This window comes from Balaenoptera borealis (genome assembly GCF_965194805.1).
Source record: "Balaenoptera borealis genome assembly, chromosome: 2".
NCBI classification, from domain to species: Eukaryota; Metazoa; Chordata; class Mammalia; order Artiodactyla; family Balaenopteridae; genus Balaenoptera; species Balaenoptera borealis.
Window position 1 is genome coordinate 90,284,610 of NC_138867.1, and position 26,892 is coordinate 90,311,501.

Genomic DNA, 26,892 nt, shown 5'->3' on the forward strand with positions numbered 1-26,892 from the left:
TTTATATCAGCTATGCTATTTTTTACTTTGAAAGATCTGATCTCCCCTCCTTTTTGTCATTTTGCTTGGATGTTGATCATCTTTCTTTCCTCTCAGAATCACTCCTCTACTTCTGAATCAATGGACTTAACTGGCAAAGCAGGCCTAGATAACAGTTAAGCGGCTCTTGCGTTAGATCATGTGAATTCAAATCACAATACCTGTACCAACAAGCTGTGAGACTATAAATCATGTATAAATCATGTATTTAACTTCTCTTTGCTTTTTTTTTTTAACATCTGTAAATTGGGATAATATTAGTGCCTACCCTACAGGGTTTTTGTGACTTAAATGAGACAGTGTGTGTAAAAGCACTTGGTACATATCTGAGCATATAATAAGTACTTAGTTTATATTATTTTTACTGGGACCCAATAGTGCATATGAAAACATTCTCTAACAAGATCCTGTGAAGAATCATAGGCCCAGCTGGTAGGAGAATGAAGTAAAACATTTACCTCCAGGCCCCTTTGGATCTTATGAGCAGTTCACTCAGGGTTGGGGAAGAGGAGATGAAATAAAAAATTATCAGTGACTAAATACAATCTATAACTGCTGTAGAAAAAGCAATTTCTGTGTATTTTATACCATTGGTGATGGACTAAGTACTAAAGAGTTCTTACTAAATTTAGACATTGATTAACATCATTAGATAGGCAGCAAAAGCTCAGGCTCACTCTGCATGGAAAGGATTTATAAAGAATGCTTTTTTTATATCAATCAAACAGTGCTTATTAAAGCAGGAAAAAAGTGCTGTTAAAGGTGCTAAAATAGAAGGCTTTTTTCCCTTTTTACTGCAGCCTCTCTTTCTTTCTCTCTCTCTTGAGATGTGCTTTTTATTTGCTACTAAATAAAAGAATCTTTAATTTTAAATTATTAGCATAAATTTACTGTTCTTTCTATGGTGTATTAACAATTTTAAACGCGAATATAAGAGCATTTAACTTATATGTAGAATCACCAAAACTACAGAATTCATATTACGTAGTTCATATGTGAGTACAGTATATATTTCATTCTTACCAGAACAGTGTAAACTACACAAAACTAACTCAGTTTTTAAAATTTCACTTTTTGATGTGTGCACATCTATCAACCCTCTCTAGCTTTAGCTTGCTAATGAGTAAGAAAGGACAAAAAGGGAAAGTAACTATATGATGCCCTGTGTCCCCCTTTTCTCCTATGTCATCATTTTAGTATGAATAGTTGGCTAATACAGGAATTAACACAAATAAGAAAAAATATGATAGGATTCCTTGCGTGTTCATGTTTCTTAGAATGCCATTGCCTTCTTTCTGCACTCGAAGCAAGTTCTGGTTTGAATGGAAAGCATACCCTCTCAGGCTTGTCAGTGTTCCTTTTAACTCAGTCATAGATGTAACACACTGACCTTGTGCTCACTTTGAACTCGCTGAACTCTCATGCACTGTGGGTCCACCGGAAGGCTGTACTCGCGAGGCATTGGGAATACTACTGAGAACAGAGTGGCAAGGAGCAGTGCAAACGCGTATCTTGCATATCTTCTCTGTTTACATGTATGTTCCATCGTTCCTTCAGACTTCAGTTACAAAACACAACTTCAAAGATAAAATTACTAAGAATTTCAAGATGGCGACAGGAGAGCATTAAATGAAGGACAAGGCCTTCTGAGTGTGGGGACATGTTCAATTATATTGTACCTGTGTTCACTTTGCTGAGTGGGCCCACCTTTCCTTAATGTGTATGTATTGGGAAGCTCTGTATATAGTAAGCCTATTATCTTAAAATATTTGGAGGAAATATCCATGTTACATATTTTCCTGGACTCTTGGAATACTGCTGCCCAGGATATTAATTTATTAAGGGCTCCTCATTTGGTCCTTAGCACTAATTCTAGGCCTAGCAAAGGGGGCTGCATTTAAATTTAGCAAATCGTGGCTTTTTGAAAAATGCAGTTGGGCTAAATGGCCTCCAGAATAGACAGAAGCTTCTGATTTTCAGAGAAAATGATAATACAGTAAGCTTTGGCAAAAACTGAAACTGAAGAGAATTGCTATTTCAACAAAATCGATAAAATATATAACAGAATTTTTCCATTTTTAAAATTTTCTATAACTGTGTACTTAGACAAATACATATTCACAGATCCATACAAGACATTATATATAGTTACAAAATATACTTTACCAGACCTGCCCTAGTTAGATATAACCTCCCTAAGGCTAAGATATAATGTAAGCAATTTTGAATCTGTAAGATAATGCCATCCATCCATAGTACTTATTATTTCAGTCAATAAAGTTTCATTTCATTCCATGGGAACATACTGCAATATATCAAGTGTCTGGCAAATACATTCAGGTTTTTAGTTAAAAAGAGGACCAGAATATAAGGGTATATTTATTAGTGTATACATTGTATTTTACAGGAAAGTAATAATGGCTGAGAAATGTTCATTCATTCATCCACTAATGGTCCAGACATATGGATTCTAGCTCATCTGGTCTTTGAAGTTTTCACAGAGCTGAGATTTGAGTTGAGCCTGAAAGAATGGAAAGCATTTCTTTAAAATCAGAGAGTTGTATGCTGCATATATGCCCTTCATCAGATGTGTGATTTGAAAATAGTTTCTGTGGCTTGTCTTTTCATTCTCCTGCCCATATCTTTCATAGATCAATTTTCTTTTCTAATTTTAATCAAGCCCAATTTACCAATTTTTTTCTTCCCCATGTAGTGCTTTCAGTGTTGTATCTAAGCACTCTTTCCTTAACTGAAGTTCACAAAGATTTTCTCCTTTTTTTTCTTCTGGAAGGTTTGTTGTTTTATTTTATATTTAGGTCTATGATCCATTTTGTGTTAGTTTTTGTATAAGGTGAGAGATATGGGTAAAAAACAAGCCACCAGAAAACTTTTGCATGTCAATGGCCAATTGTTCCAGCAACTTGTTGAAAAGGCTGTCCTTTTCTCCACTGAATTGTCTTTGCACCTTTGCCAATAATCAACTGATCATGTTTACATGGGTATATTCTGGACTCTTTATCTATTCCATTGATATGTATATCTATGTTTTCATTGATACCTCACTCTCTTGTTTATAGTAAGTCTTAAAATCAGGATAATAGTCCTTCAACTTTGTTCTTTCTTTCAAAACAACAATCCAATTTTTAAAAAAAATTTATATTTTCTTTTATTTATTTATTTGGTTGCACTGGGTCTTAGTTGTGGCAGGTGGGCTCCTTAGTTCAGCTCACTGGCTCCTTAGTTGTGGCACATGGACTCCTTAGTTGTGGCATGTGAATTCTCAGTTGTGGCATGCATATGGGATCTAGTTCCCTGACCAGGGATCGAACCCAGGCCCATTGCATTGGGATTGTGGAGTCCTTAACCACTGTGCCACCCAGGAAGTCCCAACAACTACTGAAGCCCATGTGCCTAGAGCCCGTGCTCCACAGCAAGAGAAGCCACCACAATGAGTAGCCCGCACACCACAGTGAAGAGTAGCCCCTGCTTGCTGCAACTAGAGAAAGCCTGCACGCAGCAACAAAGACCCAACGCAGCCCAAAAATAAATAAATAAATTAAATTAAATTAAAAATTTTTTAAATTAAAAAAAAAGAATTAGTGCATGTCACTTCAATAAACCTAGTCATAAAAGGGGTTTTTTAAGTTGATAATTGTACATTTATAAATACGTATACCAATTACTTCATTTTCCCTTGCTATTTCCATTTATCTCATACAGAGTTACTCAAGTTTCAAATGGGATCTGTAGCGCTCACTTTCAGTACTTGGGGCTCTATAAACTTCTCATCTTTAATATTTGTGGTTCTAATGGTATAACTTTTCCCCTCTCCCTTGGTACTTATAAATTTATGAATTAATTAGCTGAGTTGGCTACAGTGTAGTAGAGCAAATGTTTGATCCTTAAAAAAGAAAAAAAAAAAGGCTGTTAGCTCTGTATGGGGGGAAAAATAAGTTCTGATCCCATACTCTGCCCAATGCTTAGGAAATCGCAGTGAGGGGCTCCTTTCATCTGCTTCCACCACGTAAAGCTTCTTTAGCAAGAATTAGAAGCAAAACTAAGAAATACACAAGAAATCATTTGAAAATAATAAAGACAAACTAAGAAATACTAGGATTTTTTTTTAAATGGGCAAAAGCTTTGAACAGATACTTCACCAAAGAAGATATGTGGATGTCAAATAAGAACATAAAAAGATGCTCAACATTATTAGTCCATAGGGAAATGTAAATTAAAACCATAATAATATACCACTACACACCTTTCAGAATGAGAAAACAAACAAACCCACCAATCCACCTCCCCCTCCTCAAAAAAACACTTGACAATACCAAGTTTTGGTGAAAATGAGAAAAAATTGGAACTGTCATGCACTACTGGTGGGAATGTAAAATGGTGCAGCCACTTTGGGAAAAGTTTGGCAGTTTCCTACAAATATGTACTTACCACAGGACCTAGCAATCTCACTCTCAGGTATTTCCCCAAGTGAAATAAAAATGATCACATATATATGTGTTAATATATGATATTTGGTTTTCTCTTTCTGACTTACGTCACTATGTATGACACACTCTAGGTCCATCCATGTCTACAAATGACCCAATTTTATTCCTTTTTATGGCCGAGTAATATTCCATCGTATATATGTACTACATCTTCTTTATCCATTCATCTGTCGATGGGCATTTAGTTTGCCTCCATGTCCTGGCTATTGTAAATTGTGCATGGAATCTAGAAAAATGGTACAGATGAACCTATCTGCAGGGTAGAAATAGAGATGCAGACATAGAGAATGAATGTGTGGACATGGGTTGGGGAAGGGAGATGGGATGCATTGGGAGATTGGGATTGACATATATACACTACTATGTGTAAAACAGATAGCTGGTGGGAACCTGCTGTATAGCACAGGGAGCTGAGCTCGGTGCTCTGTGATGACCTAGATGGGTGGGATGGGGGGGTGGGGGTGGGAGAGAGGTCCAAAAGGGAGGAGATATAGGTATACATACAGCTGATTCACTTCGTTGTACAGCAGAAACTAACACAACATTGTAAAGCAACTCTACCCCAATTTAAAAAAAATGATCACACAGTAAAACCTGTATGTGAATGTTTATAGTAACTTTATTCATAATAGCCCAAAACTGGAAAAAACCCAAATGTCCCTGAACTGAGAAATGGATGAACAATGAAATACTACACTGCAATAAAATGAGAGAAACTGCTAAGACATGCTATAACATAGATGAATCTCAAATGCATTATTCTTAGTGAAGAAGTCAAACTCAAAAGGCTATATACACTATGACTGCAATTATATGACATTTTGGAAAAGGCAAAACTATAGAGATGAAGAACAGATCAGGGGTTGTGTGAGGATAGGGTTGACTACAAAGGGGTAACATAAAGAGACTGTGTTTGTGTGTGTGTGTGTGTGTGTGTGTGTGTGTGAGGGCAGGAGAGGTTTGGAACTGTCCTGCATCTTATAGGGGTGGTGGTTTGATGGCTATGAAATTCTCAAAACTCATAGAACTGTACACCAAAAACAGTGAATATTACTGTATATAAATTTAAACTACATGTGGAGGTGTAAAGTATTCTATTGCTGAAGGGAAATGGGGAAAGGTAACAGTGAGGTGGGAGGGAAGTCTGGATAGTTAAATTGCTTGTAGATTTGTAAAGGCTGAAGTCAAGGTTAGGAAACTAGATTTACCTCTAAGTTAAAGCATTTGAATGTGGAAACATCAAAATGAAAATGATGGTTAGGTGGCTTAAATCTGTTGACAATGTGTACCATAAAACCTTAGGGAAGCAGTCAAGGAAACCAGTTAAGAACTGATAAGGGCTCCCCTAAGGGTAAAAAACTTATGTTTGAATAGGAATTTATATACTGAAAATTCATTCGGTTACTCTATCTCAATTTATTGTCATAAGAACCAGTGAAGTTAGAATTATTATTTGCAATTAATAGATATAAAAATGGAGGCTCAGAATGGTTAAGGGATTTGCTTAAGTTCATAGTATAAAACTGTGAGGCTAAGACCCAAATCTTAGTTGTTTGATTCTTTCCAGTTCTCTTTATTTTCTCACATTTTATTCATTTCCTTCCTGGCATTTATCAAATCTATAGATGGTCTGTTAATTTGTTTTCTTGCTTATTGTCTGTATCTCCTACTTGACTTCAGGTGAAGAGCCTGCCTCTGCAGTTTCCTGTCATATCCTCAGAACTTCTCACACTGTTTGACACATAATAGGTGCTCAAGAAATATTTACTGAGTGAATAACCATCCAAGTTAGAAGGCAGATTATGTCTGGTTTTATTCTTTTTACCATGTATGCTATATGCAGTGATAGAGACAGGTGTTCCTTTTCCTTGTCCTGTTCTTTATCCCAGTAGTTCTTAAACTGGCTGTGCAACAGATTCACCAACAGACTTTTTTTTTAATGTTTATGTTTATCAAAGCTATGCAAGTGAAATGATAGCCCAAGATTGATAACCTCCAGCCCTAACCACTGTTACTTTTCAGTTCCCATCCTCATCCCCATAGTTGAACTCAACTTCTCAACACTGGTGTTTATCCTTCCTAGCATGAAGCAGGCTTTGAATACCCTGCCTTGATTTTTTCAGAATTAGCAATTATCTACTAACTTCCTACTATGGAAGAAGAGGATTTAGCTCTCTTACATTATTTCCACTCAAGAGTTTCCTTTACTCTATTCCTACAATATTGTAGGAATTATCGTATTGTAATTTTTTTGTTAAATCAACATTCAGTGCTTAGAATAGGATGATTATGTAATTATCTTTTTAGGCTGAGTCACATGTACACTATGGTTGCATTTTTTAATGTAAAATTTTTTTAAATAAATTTTTTTTCCTGTGACTAATAATTGCTTCATCTTTTATATGCCTACTCTTTAAGTCATCTCCAAATTGTGTCATAATGCTAATACATCTCTCCTTGTAGTAAAATGCATCAGGTAATGTATTGATCCCATTATTGTTTTTTTGTTGTTGTTTTTTTTTTCTTGGAAACATCAGTTCTGGAGACTTCCATTCTCCTGCCTCAGTCTCTACTGGCTGCTTTTTAGGCCCCTCATACAGTTATTTTCCTGGAAATTTCCTTCACCATCATTCTAGGCATTCCCTTTTCCTTTCTCCACTGTTGATCCATGTCTTCATCTCTCTTTTTTCAATCCCTCTTTTTGGTGGAAACCACTTTTAAGTATCTTCCTAAGAAGAGGTTTCACAGGAAGAAAACTTTCTGAGATCTTGCATATCTGAGGATACCTTTATTTTGCTGTTAGACTTGATTGATGGTTGGGTTTATAGGAAATTCTAAATTGTAAATAATCGCCCTTTGGAATCTAAAGATATAGCTCTATTTTCTTCTAGTTTCCAGTATCATTGTTGAAAAGTCCAGTGCCATTCTCTATTATCATGCCTGATTTTTTGTCTGCAATCTGTTTGTTATTCTATTTGAAGCATTTAGGGAATTTTCTTTATCTCTGCTATTCTGATATTTTAGGATTACGTGAGTCTTTTTCATTTATTTTTCAGACACTCACTAGATCCATATGATTTGGAAAAACACTTCTTTCAGTTCTGTGGAAATGCCTTTCTTTGATAATTCCACACCTCCTCCGTTCTCCTCCTTTTCTTTTTTTATAACTTTTATAGTTTAGCTGTACAATCTCCTGGATTCATCCTAAATTTCCTTTTATCTCATATTTTTCAATTGTATTTTTGATCTTCTTTTGAGACTTCTCAACTTCATTTTGTCATCTACTACTGAATTTTAAATTTTATTTTTTAATTTCCAAAACTCATTTTTTCCCCTCTGAATATTTCTTAAAAAAAAAAAAAGCATCCTCTTTTTATTCATAGAATTTCTTTCTTTAATGACATTGCTCATAGTTCTGAAATTTTCTTCTGCTCTCTGCTTTGGTTTTGTTCAACTCTCCCCCACCTCTTCCCATAATTTTTTCTGTTTGTTTTGGTGTCTGATTTTCATGACTGTGGGTTTCCTCAAAAGTGTGGTGATCCCCAAATGTCTCCTCATATTTAAGAATGAGAGAAGCAACCTGCATGCTTGGAACTTGTGGATTGGCAGACCTCATTTTTGATGTGATTAGGCAAGGAATCACAATGTTGGAAGATTCTCCCCTCCCCTCCACTATCCGTGAAAGTATTTTCCTTGGGCCAGTCAGTTTCCTCAGAAAGTGTTGACCTTAAAAACAAAAGAGCCAGCTATTTTACCAGCAAAATAAGTTTATTTGGGAATAGCAGAGAATTTCAATTTGGGACAAGCAAACTGTGGTAAACCATAGGTAAATCTGGAGAACCGAGGAGAGAGACTTGCTTTTTTAGAAGAAAGGAGGAAATTGGGGAGGCTGTGGTGGTTCTTCACAGGCTTCAGGTAGTGGGCAGCTTGTTGGGTCAGAAGGCTACAAACTGTGGTGAGTGATACCTGCGTGAGAGCTCCCCCTTCAGGGCTTCCCAACTCCACTCTAAATGAGGTTTCACACACATGAAAGGACGCTCAACATCACTGATCATTACAGAAATGCAAATTGAAACTGCAATGAGATATCACCTCACACCTGGCAGAATGGCCATCATTAAAAAATCTACAAACAACAAATGCTGTAGAGGATGTGGAGAAAAGGGAACCCTCTTGCACTGTTGGTGGGAATGTAAATTGATACAGCCACTATGGAAAACAGTATGGAGGTTCCTTAAAAAACTAAAATTAGAACTACCATATGACCCAGCAATCCCACTACTGGGCAGATACCCTGAAAATACCATAATTCAAAAAGAGACATGTACCACAATGTTCATTGCAGCACTATTTACAATAGCCAGGACATGGAAGCAACCTAAGTGTCCAACGACAGATGAATGGATAAAGAAGATGTGGCACATATATACAATGGAATATTACTCAGCCATAAAAAGAAACAAAATTGAGTTATTTGTAGTGAGGTGGATGGAGCTAGAGTTTGTCATACAGAGTGAAGTAAGTCAGAAAGAGAAAAACAAATACCATAAGCTAACACATATATATGGAATTTAAAAAAAAAAGGTTCTGAAGAACCTAGCGGCAGGACAGGGATAAAGACACAGACATAGAGAATGGACTTGAAGACACAGGGAGGGGGAAGGGTAAGCTGAGATGAAGTGAGAGAGTGGCATGGACATATATACACTACCAAATGTAAAATAGATAGCTAGTGGGAAACAGCTGCATAGCACAGGGAGATCAGCTCTGTGCTTTGTGACCACCTGGAGGGGTGAGATAGGGAGGATGGGAGGGAGATGGAAGAGGGAGGGGATAGGGGGATATATGTATACATATAGCTGATTCACTTTGTTATACAGCAGAAACTAACACAACATTGTAAAGCAATTATACTCCAATAAAGATGTTAAAAAACCCTGCATTTCTTAGCATGGTGCTTGGCATATGGCAGGCAGTTTTTAAGTTGGGAGTGAATAGATGAGAACTGAGAGAATTGTTGAAGAACTAGAAAGATTCTTACTCTTTTCAGATATCTGAGTTCCTTAAAACTCACACACACACACATATACACACACAATGTATAGCAAACAATTCTATTTTTCACACCAGACTTTTATTTAAAGCTACTTTCTGCACATATGTAATAACAAATTCATAAACCACATCTTTCCAGATTTAGATTTTCTTTGTATAAAGATAGAGAAATCCTAAGGTTCTTGGAAAAGATATGCCTTGGTGAAGCAATTCCCAAAGTTGTATTTTGGCTTTGTCTAACCATATAATGCATAAACATTCATCGATTTCTTTCATATTGACTTGACATATACCACAGTATTTAATATTCATAGAAAATTAATTTCTTTTCTATTTTAAGAGGTTTATTCACATAAGTTTAGTTTGTGCAGTTAACAGTCATTACAAAATACATACCAAACATTAACTTTATTATTTCTGACTCAAAATGTATTTTTAGTTCGGCAACACATTATCATCTAATGTGAGGTCATTTTTGAAAACAAATTAAAAACTAGAAACTAATTACTTTCTTTAACTTCATAGTCTTGATATTTTAGGCACAGGTAATTTTTGGGGAATATAAATAAAAACAAAATGTTCTCCCAACCCAGAAATTCTCTCCACAAACGCAGTGGAGAAATAACACTTTTCTTATTGAATAAGCATTACACCAGAATGTGATGTGCATTGCAGGCAATCTGCAAAGAGACTGCAAAGACAGAAAGCAATCTCACCCTTTTATACAGCCTAGCAGATACAACCCATTACGTATGTTTTCAAGATAAATAATAACTAGTCATCAAGTAATAGGCCTTGATAACATTGCACACATAATTCATCTTGACTTTATTTCGTAATTGGGGTGACCATCAGAGTTAGCTAATAAGCATTATCCACAGGAAAAACAAATGTCTCATCTTTATGACAGAAGGTAGTTTTGCAACTTGGAAAAATTTGCCCACAAAGTTAGGCTCCTACTATCCCATAGAAACTGGGAGAGAGAGGTGCTATCTCTCTCTCTCTCTCTTTTAATTGAGGTATAATTGACATATAATATTACAGTAGTTTGAGGTGTACAACATAATTCCATATTTGTATATATCTCTAACTGATCACCACAGTAATTCTAGTTAACATCCGTTACCATATATAGTTACACAATTTTTTTCTTGTGATGAGAACTTTTTAAGATCTACTTTCCTAGCAATTTTCAAATATGCAATACAGTATTATTAACTGCAGTCATCATGCTATTACATTCCTATTTTTTATTTTATAACTGGAAGTTTGTACTTCTTGACCATTTTCACACATTTCACCCACCTCCCACCCCCTGCCTCTGGCAACCACTGATTTGTTCTATGTATCTATGAGGTTTTTTTTGTTTTTTTTTAATTCCACATATAAGGGAGATCATATGGCATTTGCATTTCTCTGTGACTTATTTCACTTAGCATAATGCCCTCAAGGTCCATCCATGCTGTTGAAATGGCAAGCTTTCATTCTTTTTTTAAGGCTGAATAATATTCCATGCTGTATATATATGTATACCACAACATCTTTATCCATTCAAGGGCGCTAACTCTCTTGACATTTGCATTTCAAAGAGATAGTTCCCAGGTCCTTGAGAAAAACACATTTCTGGGATATAACGCTAACAAAACACAAAATGACAGAGACCTATCCAATTTTCAAAATAATTTATATACATTTCAAAGAGATGAAAAAGTATACAATTACCAGTTTTCTAAGGCAAGTGCTCTAAGAAAGGGAAATCCCTTCTTCCATATCCAATAGGGAGAATTAAGCTTTTTAAAAAAAATTTTTGTCTTTACATTTGTCTAGTTGGTTATGTGTAACCTTTGTAATTTTACTTAACCTTTCTCAACAGTAGAATAATTTAAGAATAAAATAAAAGGTCTTTTAGGCTTAAAAAAATACAAATAAACAATTAAAACCCCCATAACACAATGGAAAAAAAATAAAATTCTTGTCTTTACAGCACGTTTTGGTTTCTTTAAAAGAGTAGACATGAAAAGTCCCGTTTAAAATTTGTCTATGTGTAGGGGCGTTTACTACCGTAAAATAAATTACTCTGTTTAGAAATTATTAATTATGAACTAATTATTCACTCTTCTTTGGCTCCCATTGTAATACACAAGTTTTGGAGGAGGAGGGTCGAGATAGGGTTGACCTTAGAATTTGCTCCAGGCAAAGAATGTGGTTCAACCAATGCAGTGTACGATACAATGCCTTAAAGAGTCGGCTACAGAAACATACCCTGCAATAGTGACTAATAACACCTATCATACTGTTACAGATCACCTACGTCTCTTTGTTTAGCTCAAATTACTCATTTTCCACTAAATTCTTTTGGTGAAGGACGCTTCAGAAACAACCCTCACTGGAGGAGCAAACCAACTTCGGTTCTTCACGCATGCTAGACTCTGGAAGAGGTAAGAACTTACTACAGGAGACTACTCACAGGACCTGCTGTACACTTTTTAATAGCATCCATCACAACTCCAGCATTGTCTAACCTTTTTTTTAAAGAAGGTCTCAGGCACTGGGAATTACAGGAATGAGAAAGACACTGTTCCCGCCTTTCAGGCACTTCAAGCCGAAAACTAGTTTAAAAGAATCAACGTTACAATAGATGCAAGTAAGATATATACAGAAAAAGTGACTGATTCGAAGGGGTGAAGGATGCGTATTTAGGGGTGGAGGGTCCGCGCCCCCAAAGCAGCTTCCGTTCCCGGAGATTTCAGCTCCCGGGATCACCCAGCACCCCGCGGGCACCATTAACATTTTAATCACGTCTCCGTCCCCACCCTCCGAATTCCTTTCCGGCAGCCGACCCGCCGGGTAGTCCCTTCCAGGCGGCCCCAGCTTATCACCCCCGGCCCGGCCACTTCCCGGCCGCGGCCAGGCGAGCCTCCCAAAGTTTCCTGTGACGCCGCCGCCCGCCTCCGGCTGCATCCCGCCCAAACTCCCACCCCGGCAGCCCTGGACACCGGCTAGAGAGGAGCGAGTTACAGGGACGAGGAGAGCTGCGCCACTAGGAGGGCCGCGCGACCCCACCCAAGCTGGGGAGCGGGCCCGGAGGGCGGCGGCCGACGCTCCACGCCTCCCCTCGCCACGCCCGCAGACCCCAGTCCGCGCGCGCCCACCGGGCCTGGTGCCCGAGCCCCACCCCTCCGGGGTCCAGGCCAATCGGCCGCGCCCCGCCTCCTGGGAGGTGGTGGAAGAGGGGGTTGGGGGTCGGGAGGCAGTGCCCGCCTTCGGCGGGTGCCCATTGGCTGAGGCCTCGAGGGTGCCCGGAGACCGGAGTGCAGCTGGATTGGCCGCGGAGGCTCGTGACAGCAGCGCTCATTGGCTGTGGCGGCCCCCGTGACGCGGGGTGGCGACTGGCTCCCGTGTCTGAGGGGCTCCTGCTTGTCAGGTTCTAGATAGGTGAGTTTCGCGCCGCCCGCGGCAGGCGCTGTTACCCGGGGCAACGCCGGGGGAGGGGGGAAGAGTAGGGAAGGCCAGCCGAGAACTGGGGCAACACTCCCTGCCCGCAGTGGGGCGCCTGGGGCTCTGCCCTGGCTGCGGCGGCTGCGCCGGCTGCGCCGAGGGCTCTTTCTCCGCCCTCAGCCAACCCCCCCTCCTGCCCCCGGCTGCGGGGTCTCCCGTCCATCCTGCGCCCGCGGCGGCGCATTCCTGCTTGCGGCTTGGGCCGGGCTGCCCACCCGGCCGGGCGAGGCCCGCCCTTCCCACCCACCCGGGACTGGAGGCTGAGGGGGCGGGTGCCGGCGCGAGAGGGCTGAGGCGGGCGCGACGGCTCCGCCCAGTCGCCGGGTCCGGGGTTTGCGGGGTGTGGGGGCGGTGCTGGGAGTACTGTGGGCACCGCCCATCACGCCCGCACCCCCTTTTCTCGGCGCGATCCCCTCGGCGCGGGCCTCGGGCTGGGCGGCCACCCCCAATCCCTAGGTGTTCCCTCAGCCCCTTCCTACCGCTGGGGCCTTGCGGTCTCCCTGGACCGGCACAGTCCGCCCCCAGCTCTTCTCTCTTGTCAGCTTCCCCACCCCCTGCTTTTATCCCCCACCTTCCGTCCCTACTCCTGTCTTGGCCAGGAGTGACCCTCAAGAGATAGTGTGAAGCTAGCGCAGGCGGGGCAATTTCTGTTCTGTTCTCTTTGCCATTTACGGTTGAGGAGGTGTTTGGAGTCACCTTCGGGTCAGCTTTCTGGTTAGTCTCCTTTAGGATCAACTTTCTGAAACACGCTAATTGAGTTGGTTTTGGTAGGGTGGTACGTCTTGCACAAATTAACTGTGAAGTTGTCGCTTTTGTGTGTGTGTGTGTACATTTGTGATTTTGATATATAGTGCAATGTCTAATAATTTATTAAGGCTGGCACTTTCATTTTCGATTGCTTTATGGTTAAAAAACCTTAATCTTTTTAATTCATAAGAAGCTGCATATATTCGTAGTAGTCTCACTGTAAATTTGACATAAATTACTCTGGGTGTAGTGCCATTTTTTTCTCTTTCTCCAGATGTTTTAAAATACTAAAAAAATTTCTTAAATGGAATAACAACGATATAAAAGTGTAACAGAAAAATCAATAAGAATAGACCAAATCTATTTTAGTGATTAAAGACTGGAAAGTACTTTTCCACCTATGGAATGGGGACAGGATTTTAAAAAACTATTGCAAAGTATAATTATTTCACTGTGCAGTGTTGTTCTGGTGTATCTACCTATATGGGCTTTAGGAAGACATACTTGTGAAGAGCCACACATTTGTCAGTGAATGCAAAGGAGGGCTCAGTGTATGTTTTGTGATCTGGGGAATCTTTTCTGCTAGTTCTCTTAAGCCAAGTGAACTGTTTTCAGAGGTACTGGAAATATATTAAGGGAGTACATAGGCATACTTGGAAACCTTTCTCCAGTTTCTTTCATGAAAGACCTTTGGCGAAGATCTGTTTCTCTTCCATACTGATGGTTGGCAGCATTAAATATATACCATGTAAAATTATTTAGGGTCCGGTTAATGCAGCTTCTGCACTATTTCAGCGTTTGATGTCAGTAGTTGAAGAAATAATTCAGGCTTTTGGTAGACCCTTCCTTTTCATTTCATCTTCAACTGTTATGTAGCTATAACTCTGGTCTATGAACATTTCACATTTGCCTTTTTTTTCTCCAGTATTTCACTATGAAAAATTTCAAACAATGTAGGCAAGTTCAGATGTGCTGTGAATACTCACCATCTACACAGCAATAACATTTTCAGGACAGCTGTTACATGGTATATACTAAGGAACAGAGGAACTGAAATTATCAAGTTTGAAAACCAGCATAATATATGTATCAAACCAAAATATTGTGAAGTGCTTATTTCCGTTTGTAGATGGTAATAGTGTTATAAAAACTGTAGTAATTGAATTCCATGAGACTATTATAAAGCAGTCCTGTGAGTAGGAAGTCATCATCTTTATAAATCAAGGCCTTGGTGAGTTAACTGTGTTTTGGTAATCAGAAAAAAAAAGGAAATCTAATGAACTTGTTATACAAATAAAAGTCTTGTTTTAAAATTGGACTCTTGTGTTAATAGATTATAGTTTTCTACTTGATTTTTAAATAAGCGTCTTCTATTGAAGACAGGTCGAAGGCACTGTCAATTATGCACTGTTTTGGTAACATACTTAATAAATTGGGTCATCTTATGTATGTTGTTTTGGAATAAGAATGTGTTTTTGTAATGGAAAAAGAAAGCTTACAAATGTGAACTTTTTTTAATATAACTTTTCCATGGAAAGTGAAGTAATTTAGAGAGATTTAAGTTAATTTTGATAGGACTCAAAACTATCTTGCGTGTTGTTTCATGGTGTTGCTAAAGGAATATTTTAATACAGAACTTCAATTTGTGATAAAAAGAATAAGAAATTGGTATAAATTCACATATGTGTATATTATAATTTTCCCATACTAAGGAAATTCCTGCACTCTTCTTTAAGTATGTGAATCCTGCTTTTCAGTTTTAGTATGCTCTAAATCTGTTTTTCATACTTTGCTCAGTTAATAACTAATTTCTGAAATAGTGAAATTGAGCTATGTCTCAGAATTTATAGATCTTTGGATTGCCTCATTATTATTTTTCCATATCTCATTTGACTTTGGCATGCTTATGTGTGGTTTATTTTTCATGCCATGCCATTGAGAGATAGAAGGGAACAAGCAGGTCATAGTTTTGGAACTTTGGAAAGAATAAGATGTTCAGATATTTTTTAATCAAAGCTCCAACTTCCCCACCCCCCCTGCCCCGCCTTCCTCCCTCTTTCCTTTTTTCTTGCTCTCCTGTTTTTATTATAAAAGTTAAATGCTTTAAAATCAATTCAGAAAACTATACAGAAAAAAAAGTCATCAGTAATTCCATGATAGTTAATGTTTTGAAATAACTGAAACTTTTGTTTCTTCTGTAACACTCTACCAATCATTGCAATTTTATGGTCTTCATTGCAGTGTGTCAGCACTTATATGTAAACTTGGAGGAGTTCCTGAACTTGAGACTCAGTTAGCCTAAATTAGAAGAAGACTCCAAAATCTGGAGGAAAAATGGAAAAGAATCAATAGAGGACAGATTAGAGTCAGAACAAAAGAATCAGACCCAAGCAATTACCCACTTTTTCTTTTTTCTTAAGTATAAATATAGTCCTAGTTAACCATATGAAACTGTTGTATGACTGACAAAATATGGAGCCTCTCAGGTTTTTTCTTTGGAATTCAAAGTCTCCAGGTAAGATGAAGTTTACTTAGTGCCTATCTACAGAAGTTTTCGGAGTTTTCTATTTGGGGGCAATATTTCATATTCAGCTTTTTAAAAATTTAATGTCATGCATGATTTGGAATTATTTCCTAAATATTCATTTATACTTATCAAACTATGACTAATTTTTAGCCTATACATTATCATCGCTCACTATAAGCTTAATACTGTTTCCTCCTTTAGAAGGTTTTAATTAAAAGACTGAAAAGTTCAATGTATGTGTTTCTTGTGATATAGCAGGGTATAGTGAAAAGAAGAGTCATTTATTTTGGAGCCAGATAATCTGGGTTTCAGTCAGAAATTAGGATTTTCTTTTGTGGGATCTTGGGCAAGTTTCTTAATCTCTTTAAACCATAGTTTCCTCATCTGTAAAATGGGGATGATATAATTGCCTCACAAGGTCGTTATGAAGAAGAAATGAGACAATTGAGGTAAAATGACTGAATTTAGGGAGTGTTCAGCATTCACGTTCAGTTCCTTTCATGGTAATTTTCATTTCATCTCTTCTAGTATTACTGTGTTTATTCTATGATACTAAAAGTCCCTAAGTTTTAGACTTTGGAAATTAAAATAATGTACATTAAGCTTACTTAAATTGAATGATATTTACATTTGTACAAACCAAATAATTAGAAATATCTCAGATTAGCGGGGTTTTTTTTTTTTTTTTTTAGCTCTTGGGTTACTGTATCTCAGTAGCAATAGTCAGAAATTTACCTTAACTGATTTTTACCTCAAAATATGTCCAGTTTGTCTGAATTCCTGAATTATTTTTCTTTCACATTAGATTATCATCTGTTGTTGGATGGTTTCCCTGAATTCCTTTCCTTTGAACCACAAATATTTGCTTAAAAGTGGTACAGAAAAGCTAAATGTTACCTTCTTAAATCTCTAACTAATGCTCCCTGCCGCCTTAAATTACATTTACTTAATCTTTTTAAAAGTTAAACTTTATTTTCAAATGTAATAATACACAAAACTCTTAATTGAAAGTTTTCTGTCTCCTACAGAAATCTCCTATATGATTATTTTTTAGGGAGCAACATTTTACAGATACCCCTATTTCAAAATGTGTGTTCAGTAAGTATGGGGTTCTGATTCTTAAAGAACACACACTTATAGTTTAAATGCACAGACCAGCCTATAGTTATTGGGTGTTGTGAAGCAAGCACTGAACTGGTAAAAAGTTAGGATTGGAACTAAATAGTCCTTATTGTCTCATCCAGCAGTAAAAGAAAGATTTTGTGATCTTAAGTCAATGATTCTCAATATTTTTTCCCACCCAAGTACAAGATATGTACATGTGTGACATATTCTAATACGTAGTTTTCTAGTATGCCCTCTATAATTCCATCTTATCCTCTCCCACTCTAGGAAGCATATCAGAATGCAGGTGATTGAGAATGACACTATTATAGGGATAAACTTGAATCTACTCTGATTTATTGAGAAAAGTGAGTCATTAAAAAAAAGGTAAATAACTATTATTAGTAACAAATACTTGAGACACACCTTATAGTACTATCTTTGAGACCCAAGTTATTTCTGCATTTTCCTGAAATGAATGCTTCTTCACTTTTTCTTATCAGTGTTGTAATGCTTATATAAGAAGAGATTACTAATTTTATGTAATTGATAGTGAAGAGCCTTACATTTTAAAGTCAGAGTAAATAAAATAACATTATCATAGAAAAATTGAAGTTAGTTTTCCAGTGTAAGTTATTTTACTTGCAGAAAAGGTATTTCCATAGTGGGACAAATGGTTTTAGGAAAAGGGGAAACTCTTAATAGTAGAATATTTATATTCTAGGTGTTTAGTATATAAAAATGCTCTTTAGAGCGGCTCAGTCAGAAAAATTTCTTTAAAATTACATTTCTGTGAATGAAATTGCTCTTGAATAGTTCATCCTACATAGAAGTAGAATGTATAATATACAGTTTGAGGTGAAGACTTAGAAAAACTATGTTCGTTAGACCCTTAACATTAGCAAGTGGTATTTCTTGAAATCTTTGTGGACCTAGGATATAACTACCTTCATAAAATACAGATTTAATTGAAAAATTTAGTTGATCTCTCCAGACCCTTAATGATTCTATAAACAGGACTCTGTCGTCAAAGTTGTTAAACAATTTTTTGCTTCTAAAATGAAGGCTGGATGATTTTCATTACATCATTAGTATACATGCAGAGTTTCTTATTCTTGGTTTTTTTGCCCTGGGGTTTGTAGAACAAAAGAGTGTTTTTGGCTTAATCGCAAAGCCTGCTGCACTGTCACAAAGTTGAAGAGTTAGTCGTTGGTCACTGTAATGCTTGATGCTTGCTGCTGTTTCTTGGTCATGGTTTGACAGGAGTTGGACACTTCAGGAGTTTGTGTCCCTTCTACTCTCTGTATGTCTTCAGCTTGGGAAGATTTCCCAAGCTTCTCCTGTCAGTTGTTGGAACTTTTTGTTATTATACCAAGAATAATGCATTTGACTCTTCTGCCAATATTCAGTTTTGGTAACAAATGGTTCAATAGCCACCCTAGCAGCCACGTGACTTCTTACTTCGTGAGAATGTTTATACAGTGCTCTGACTTTCTCTTGAATTATATTTCCTTCAGAATCACATGCTTTCTATATACATTCGTATACAAGTTAGCCATCATTTCAACTTTTCAGTAAGGTTTTAAAATTTTGCTTTGGTAGGAGCAAAGGAAACATTTTAAGCATAAACTTTTTGTTTGTTTTAGTATAGAGTCTGTGGTGTATGGTGGTCTTTCAATTGACGCTGATCCAGTCACTGTCACATTTCTTATCCATTCTGAATTTACTGCAAATTTATATATTTTGGTTAAGTACCATCACTTTGTCAGGCCTCTTTACTTTCTATGTATTGAATAAATTGGCAATAGTAGATTAATTAAAACAAACTGAACAGTGCAGTTGTATCAGATAATTTTTAATGACAAATAACTTGATCATTATCCTGATTATTTATAAACAATTATGTTGGACAAGGGGTAAGAATTTTCATCTAGATTTATATATAATAGAACTTTTTGCAAAGCAGGAGACTGATTTCTTTCTCTTACCAATAGTTATGTGTGTGTATGTATGTATATATATAATATATTGTATTATGATTATTTATGCATAGCCCTTTTTTATCCCCTCCTCAACATTTCTAAGGAAGAAACAGTTTCTGTCAGGAAAAGTTTTTGAGTAAATTACATGAATTCAGATATTGTTATGGGGGAGGGGCATTGACATTTCTTTAGTGCCTGCTAAAAATGTTAGGCATTTTTGTACATTTGTTTTTATTTTCATCACAGCCCTATAGATTGGGTAGCTTGTATTTTCTTTTTGTGATCTGGAACCAATCTTAGGTCATATCCAAGGAGATTTAGCTATAAAGTGATACCCGGGATTTAAATTTAGGTCTTTCATATGCTAAATCTCAAATAAATGAAATGATAAAAGTCTAAACATAGTGAACCATTAGCAGTCTGGACTTAACAGCAGTTTCAATTACTTGGGAGTGACTTTAAGAGTCCATTTTGAAGTATTTGAAGTTTTGCTGAAATAATTTCCCCTTATTGGAAGTGAGACCCTAAGATATGCGTGACCTCACCCTGACTTTGTTCTCAGTTTGAAGTTATCCTGTATAATAACTTTTGTCAAGTGATAAAATGTTGCTTCTTTGTAAAAATTTTCCTGAAAAAGAAAGCCAGCTGCTAGAAGTGAAGAAAAAGTAGAGGCCTAAGAAAGTGGTAGATCTTAGTCAGAAAATAGGCATTTTTCAATATGTTTAAAGATGGAATGTTGAATCCAGTGAGACTGGATGTGAATCAATCTACCACACCTTCTAGGGAAACAAAACTTGCCTTGTGGAACATTGTTATTTAATGTTTCAGCTCTGTCAGAAATTCTCATGGTTTTTAAATTTCTTGAAAATGTCAGGGGTCTTATATTCATAAATTCTATCCCATTTCCCTTCTCTCTTACACTCAACAATAATATTGAAAGAGATTTGACTGTTTATAAATAGCTGCTACTTTCTAGAAGTTAATGTCATTCTGACAGATATCTTAAAATACTAACATAAACAATAGTATTCTCACTTACAAGATAATATGGGTGTCCTTTTCTGAGTTTCACAATTCATTATAACAGAATAGTAGCTAGTCAGTGGTGATGGCCTCTTTCTAAGGTTCTGATGTTCTATTAATATTTTGGAGCCAATTTACCCCGTCACTGAAACTGGCAGTCTAAGCTTGAAGTGACTTAGCTTAGAGACACTTGCTATTACATGTCCTTAAGGTAGCTTACATTGTAAAAATAACGCAGAAATATTCTATGCTATACAAGAGGCAAGTTGTTGCAGGAATGGGACAGAGTGGAGGAAGGTGTGAGATTCTTCTTTTTTTGGTTATTCAACAAATGTTAGTAGAATACTCACTTCATGTAAGGTCTTACTTTATGGCTACAGATAATTTTAAAGCGTAGAGAAGTTTCAGACTGTTTCCTTGAGAGAGAGAGTAGATGTAGTGGAAAGAGCATGACTGTTAGAGCTAGACCCATTTAGGGTTGCATCTGTGCTACCAGTAATTAGTTGTATGAATTTAGGCAAATAATTTAATGTTTATATCTTCAGTTTTTTGTTTTTTGTTTTTGGTCTGAAAACTAACCTCAGTTTTGTCTAACTGGTAATGATACTAGATTTTTAAATACCTTTCAGTTGCATGAGACTAAACCCCTACTCACAGTATCTTAGGGCACTGGGACAAACAGGAGTGTATTCTCTTCAGGTACGGTTGGATTCAAGGGCTCAATGGCCTCAGCAAACTCAGTGGCTTTCTCTTGCGTTAGATATGCTCTCAGGTAGGATTTCTCCGTGTGGAGCTCCCTCATGGTTTACATTCTTTCAGTTTAGCAAGCCCAACGTAAAAAACACTTTTCCTACTCATAGTTTTAGCAAAAGCCCTGGGATTACATCTCATTGAATGAGTTAGCTCATTTTTCTATCCTTGATCCTGTGGTCAGGGGAATAGTATATGATGATAGGCCAGATCTGGATCAGGTGTTAACTCTTGGAACTGGGAATAGGAAGTGTGGTCAGCCACATGGTCTGAACCATGTGGACTGAGAGTCCGGGTTGGTGGTTCACTGAAAGAGAAAGAAGGTACTGTGATCATGGGAAGTGGGAGTGGATGCTGGGCAAGCAGAACCAAAAGACATTCACTGTAATCCTCCTAGTGTGCATCCGTGTCCTCCCTCAGATATAAACCCTTGACAAAATGCCCTTATCTAATACAATGCAGTGTTTCACTTACAACTTCCAGTGCGTTTACCACTTGACCCCCAACAGAGGAAGACAACTCAAAGACTTGTTTAATTACTGCATCAAACTTTAAGTCTAGAATCGCTGGGTAATTTCTCTCAGTTCTGTTTGAAAAGACAGCCTCAGGGTCAAGAAACTTATGGTTAAATCATAAATATAACTAATCGTAATAAAGCCAGTATTCAGTAATAGAAGGAAAATAACATAAGGACAATAAAAACTCTTAAGTAGAAAAGAGAAAAAGGGGAAGTAACCCACAGAGATTTTCCAATCCATGATCTGTACATATTTCATTGGTCAGGGGTGGCAAGGACTCTGCCTTGGCAGTGGAATAAGATTTTTGATTAGCCAACATGGTTGTCTCTTCTTCCACCCAGCAAGATCTTTGTTATTTCTCCTCCTGGTCACAGCCGACATGGGTATTGAGAAGAATTCCCTTACTGGGGACTGTACAGTTTTAGCAGCCCTTTTGCTATTGATGAGAGCTTGGAGTCCAGGGAAACATCTTGAGGGCCGAGCAGTAACAAACCTTTGCTGGGAGTTTCTTAGTCAATACAACTTTCTTATAAACTTAGTAGGTTTTTGATTTATTTGTATTTGACCAACTTCTCCCCAGTACCCAAAGCCCAAAGCCTAGTCCTTGAATCAAACTATTGCCCTGGTATGTCTCTAAACAACTTTGCCACCCTAACCCAGTGAGTTGTTCTCCAACAGGGGGCATTATTTTATTTTATTTTATTTTTTACTTCGGGATATTTGGCAATGTCTGGAGACATTATTATTATCACAGTAGGGGGTGGTGAGGTGAGTAGGCAGGTGTCACTGGCATGTAGAGGTAGTGCCCAGGGATACTGTTAAACATCCTACAATGCACAGGACAGCCTCCCACAACAAAGAATTTTCCAGTTCAATATGTCAATAGTACTGAGGTTTGGAATCAAGCAGATTCTAGGCTTCTCAATCTTCATCTTGGCCTCTGTCTCTAGGCCATTCAGAGCAACTTCTTGAAGTAATGGTGTACAACTAGTTTGTCCCTGCTCCCAAGCTGTATATATGTTTTTTGCTAGGATGGTTGGGGAGGAGCCCAGAGCACCAGGCTTTCCCCACCTTTTATTTTGTGTGGTTAAAGACCCGAATTTTAGTTTAGGGATATTTGATTTTCAACAATGTAAATTGCAAGATAATCAACCATCTTGAATTTGTAATGAAAGACTGAAAAGATTTTCCTTTTATTAAGACTTCACTCAAAGTTTGCTTCTTTTTTGAGGGGCCTTACTGAAGACTGCTGCATAGTAGGCAATATACCAACATCCTGACATTTTTACTAAGTGCCCTTCAGTTCCATCCTTACTAGGCAAGTAGTCTGATTTTTAAGAGGTGGGAATTTACCAGATGTTTTGCTTATTATGGATTGGTCACTTCTCACCCTATAATACAGGGATACCAGATTCCCTTCATTTTCTTTTATTGACTCAATCAGGTCTACATTTTAGGGCTGTCATTTGTAATTATTGATTTCCAGCATAAATTTTTATATTTGTCAGTCTTCTTTTGTATGCCAGTGATAGAAATCCAGTTAAAAAATCAATCCTTCCCATCTCTGTAAGTGGCAACTCCATTTTTGTTTATGCTCAGACCCCAAACCTCGAAGTTATCCTTAACTCTTTTTCTTTCACCTCCCCAATACAATCTTTCAGTATATTCTGTTGGCTTCAAAATATATCTGACATCTGACCAGTTCTTATCACCTCTACTTGGGTCACTGTGGTTCAACACCATCTTCTCTCTCCTTCTACATAACTCCTAGCAAGTCTCCCCACTACTACTGGTACTCTCAGAATATTTGCCTCAGAATACTAATAACATTCTTTTGAAAAGTAAGAGATTACATCACTTTTTCTCAGAATCTTTCACTAGCTTCCCATGTAACTCAGAGTACAAGCTCTATTCCTTAAAATTAGCTAGTGTCGTGGTCCTGCTCTCCCTCCCTCCTGAGGCTCTTTCTCTGAACTCAGATTTTACTGTTGTCTCCACCGCTCACCCCATGTAGGCCTCCTTGGTCTTCCTTAAGTAGGTATTTTGACTTACTGCTCCCCCAGCCTGGAATGCTCTTCTCCAGATATCCATATGACTCACTTCCCTATCTCCTCTAGGTCCGTGCTCAAATAGCACTTCCTCTGTAAGTTCTTTGATTACCGAACAGAAATCTGAAATCTCCTACCTCCCTGATACTTGTTACCTTTTCCCGCCTTTTCCTTCATTATAGCCCTTATCCTTTTCCTGCTTTTTCTTTCTTTATAGCCCTTATCACCACTTGGCACTTTGTATTTTACTTATTTATTTTGTTTTTTTTTTCCTCTCTCTAGAATATAATCTCCATGAGGGCAGGAATTTTTGTCTCTGTTGTGTGTGTGTGTGTAGGAAAATGCAGGACACATATTTTAGTAGCCTTCCAGCAAATATTTGTTGAATGAATTAATAAATAAGCAAAAATAGTTTATTGCATCATGTAATTGATAATTTAAAACACTGATGAGAACACCCTGCAGAGGGAGAGAGATTACTCATTGAGCAAATCTTCTGTAGGAGAGAGGGGGAAAGTGTCATCAGATTTATTAACCTAGACTGTAAGTCAGTATAAGTATAAAAAAGATGAAGTAACGGGACCCCTTGGTGGCACAGTGGTTAAGAATCCCCCTGCCAATGCAGGGGACACGGGTTCGAGCCCTGGTCCGGGAAGATCCCACATGCTGTGGAGCAACTAAGCCCGTGAGCCACAACTACTGAGCCTGCACTCTAGAGCCCGTGCTCCGCAACAAGAGAAGCCACCACAATGAGAAGCCCGTGCACCACAATGAAGAGTAGCCCCCTGCTCGCCACAACTAGAGAAAGCCCGCGCGCAGCAACGAAGACCCAATGCAGCCAAAAATAAATAAATAAATTTATATATATATCAAAAAAAGGCCAAATCTATTCTAAGATAAATAAGGCTTTAAAAAAATATGAAGTAACATAAAAAATATAAGTTAAAAAATATAAGTAAATGTCTTACAGGGAAGGGAAACAAAGGGCTTTATTTCTCATTGGAGGTCTCTATCTTTACGGAGATATTGTTTCTAGTCTCTAAGTTTGTCTGTTATGCAAATACCCTTGTAGTACCTTTTGCTTAGAAGGCTCTGACTGTACAGGAACTTGAGAAATCCAGAGAGAATTGTTTCCCAACAATAATTCTGCATTCCAGTAGCTACATCTGAACTCAGATGTGATTAAATCTAGAGATAAAATGTTTTCAAAGTTTTCTTCATTTCTCTTGTCATCCCTTGGCACTTCTTTGGGTTGGCTCACTGTCAAATAGGTACTTACTGTGTTCTTTCAGTTTAGCAACCTCAGCTGAAAGTTTTCTTTCTGATTAGGTCCTGCAAAATTTTGGGATTGAGTCTTATTGGTCCAATTGGGTCACATGCTCATTCCTGAACCACTGCTTGGGGCAGGGAATATGCTGATTGTCCAGACCTGGGCGCCTATTCCACCTGCACCTATTCCAGGAACTTTCTGCTTATTCCAGGAACTTGAGAGTGGAAAGGATCAGTGCCACGCAAACTACAGTGATTGACAATAGAGAAGGGTGGTTCAACAGAAGAAAATTTAAATGCTGCTACCAAAAGGAAGGGAGTTGAAAACAACACAGGTCCATCACTTACATTCACATGCAACTCACACTCATTTTTTTTTGAAAGCTCAGACTCTTATTGTATGTAGGCATTCCTGCCTGATCTATTTTTCACCTAACATCACATCATGAATGAGAAATTTTCTTTGAAAACAATTTTAAATGGATATAAAATTAAATTTAAATTCATTGCTTGATCTTAGATATTTGGATTATCAGAATTAGATTTTGGTTTATCAGAATTGGGATGTTACTTATTGGAGAAGTAGGAGAAGTAGAGATCAGAAGGAGAAGTAGGGCCAGGACTGGGGTGAGGCAAAAGAGATGCCTGGGACACAAAGTGTACGTCGATACACACTTTTAGGGTCATGCAACTGCAGGTGGCACTTGCATGACCCTGAGAGTGAGTGTCTCTAAATTTTGCACCCTGGGCACCTCTCTTGTCTCACCCTAGTCCTAGTCATAATGAGAAGCACATTCAGGGAATAGGAACTATGTTTGGCTGTGAGTGTGAGTTAGAGATGGTAGCCTGTATAATTGAGCAAGTTGGTGGGAATGATTAAGGTGCACTAGATAGTAGTTATTATACATTTTCACTTGTCTATAGAAACCTTTGCTGAGCTCTGATAAGGATGATAATACCTTTGAAGTAATACAAGGAATATAAGTTTTATTCATAGGTTTATAGTAATTTGAATAAGGAAATGTTCCATTTAGAGATACTACCGAGAAAGCTGTTATTTATTTTTAACTCAAACTATTTCAAGTGGAATATTATTTTTTTTCATTGAAAAATAAAAATTGTAGAAAAGACTTGAGTTAGAGAGTGTTACATAAGTAATACCTGTGTACTTTGACTAGCTTCCTTAAGCAAGACATTTGCCACTGCTCAATGTTGGATATGAAATCCCAGTAGAATAGTTGTCTTTCTTGTTCTTAAGTCTTTGAAAATAACTGTTTCTGTATCATAGTGAGAGGCTAGAATATGGAATTCTAGACAACTCTCAAGTTCCTTTGCTGATAGAGAAGAGAAGCTGGAAAAATTTTAAATTAAACAGATTGTCCAGTAATTTTGAGGTCTGTGTTTGAAGTGGAATTAGATAACATATGTAATGTCTGTATACTTAGGTACACATTCACTACATTTTGTTTCTTGGAAATCTGTAAGTATTACTGTTTAATATTGGAGGTTTGATTTAAGATACTCTATTGAAAGCAGTATAGAGTCATGATTAAAACTTCCATATTTAAGTATCATTTTAAGGCTTTGACAACTTTTGTTAAAGCCTTACTTTACACCAAAGTGTACAAATCAGAGAAAGCCGTAATTCCCCTTGGAATTTCATCCATTCAGTAGCCACTTGTTTGGTGGCTATAACGTTGAGGTATTGTGTAGGATGCTGGCTATATTAAGATAATCCCTGTCCTTAATCACGTCACAGTTTAGTGGAACAAGAGGAATGTAATAACACTTTCATTGTATGTTGATTAGATTTCCAACCTGTTCTAG

The 26,892-nt window shown here is 37.7% G+C and overlaps 1 protein-coding gene across 10 annotated transcripts in view; it reads left to right on the top strand.

Moving 5' to 3' along the window:
• Positions 1-5,007: 5,007 nt before the first annotated feature.
• The window catches only part of FER (FER tyrosine kinase), a 457,469-nt gene continuing 435,584 nt past the window's right edge, over positions 5,008-26,892 (top strand). For 3 of the 10 annotated variants that reach the window (XM_082376339.1, XM_082376338.1, XM_082376340.1), the window contains exon 1: positions 12,886-13,034. The gene's annotated coding sequence lies outside the window, so the exon portion shown is untranslated. Of the gene's footprint in view, positions 12,038-12,885; positions 13,035-13,075; positions 13,812-26,892 lie in introns of those variants that run through there. The other 7 variants (XM_082376333.1, XM_082376342.1, XM_082376341.1 and 4 more) reach the window with 5 other exon arrangements.